Below are 1328 nucleotides of genomic sequence, written 5' to 3' on the forward strand. Positions count from 1 at the left end.
TGTCTTCCAAATAAAAAAGTGGGTGAAGGAAAAAGATTTAGTCAATTGTTAAATAAATTACTTATTCACATACATTATAATATTCAACAAATTTTCTGTCTCCAAAATTCCCGCAAAGCTACTTCTTCCTTTTTAATCTCCTTAATTATCTACTTTACCCTAATAATTTAGAAAGTCACATAAAATTGTCCTAAAAAACTAATGAGCAACAATCAAAGTTTGACAGATCCTTCGATGCAAAAGTAATCAGTATAAGAAGGCAAAAGGTGGTAAGTATAGTACAAATTTAGAAAATCAAGTTGATATGCTTGCTAATAGACAAAAAAGATCAAGAGAAAAATGTGGGTTATGCATTACAAATTTACAAGACATGCTAAAATAAAAATTCTAGCAATACAAATTTTCCATTATTCAAGTGAATTCAAAATTCACTCATTGATAAGTAAAATGACAGAAAAATACAACTAGCTTTCATTTCGGTTACTACGAAATAAATCTTGATATCAAGAACTTTTGAGGCTCTATTTATTGTTCAAGAAGGATAGAACTATCCTATACCAACTGTAATTCATATTATGATAAATGCAACTGCTTAATGGGGCATACTTGTAGCTAGTGTTAGAAGATTAAAAATTGTTTTCCACTTTTTCTAATAACATACCAATGGGTCATACTAAGAGTTAATATCTATTTCAGAACGACCAAATCATCTAGCAAACAACTAGCACAACAATGTCAGAAACTAGAACTTTGTTTTCTTGATAACATACTAATGAACATTAGGATAATGATAAGACAGAGCTAATATACTTAGAGATGCCATCATCACGACAATCAAACCGATAGGGAAATATCTTCTATTCATCATGTAATTCTCCAATACCAGCAGACCGAAAATAAAGAAAAACACACTTTATAAAAAAATCGTTATGCTAAAGAGAGGGTATTTATAGGGAGATTTGTAGGAGATAATTGATGTAATTTATCGTAGAAGATTATTTTAGGAGTCCAAATATGTAATTTATAAGAAATCATTACCCTAGAGAGGGGTTATTTCATCACACATACTTGGGACGACAACAACTAGGGACCGCGGCAACCTAAGATCCTCTACTAAAGGGAAGACAAGAACTAGGGATGATGAAAAGAAGATAAGGGGTTCGAGTAATATGAGAGAATTGAAATATGAGGGAAAGAGTATTTTTTTTTCAAGTAAAATATTCATTTGGTCTATGAACAGTACTAGGCCAAATATGACTAGTGGGAGGAAATTATTATAGCTCAAAATTAGGGATGTAATCAATCTGATTTGGGGGTGTCACAATTCA

The 1328-nt window shown here is 31.1% G+C and overlaps 1 non-coding gene across 1 annotated transcript; it reads right to left on the reverse strand.

Moving 5' to 3' along the window:
• Positions 1-785: 785 nt before the first annotated feature.
• LOC122280253 lies at positions 786-875 on the reverse strand. The gene has a single exon (XR_006229835.1). It is a non-coding gene; the product is annotated as a small nucleolar RNA Z102/R77 (small nucleolar RNA).
• Between the last annotated feature and the right edge of the window lie 453 nt (positions 876-1328).

This window comes from Carya illinoinensis, chromosome 10 (genome assembly GCF_018687715.1).
Source record: "Carya illinoinensis cultivar Pawnee chromosome 10, C.illinoinensisPawnee_v1, whole genome shotgun sequence".
In the NCBI taxonomy this organism is placed as follows: domain Eukaryota; kingdom Viridiplantae; phylum Streptophyta; class Magnoliopsida; order Fagales; family Juglandaceae; genus Carya; species Carya illinoinensis.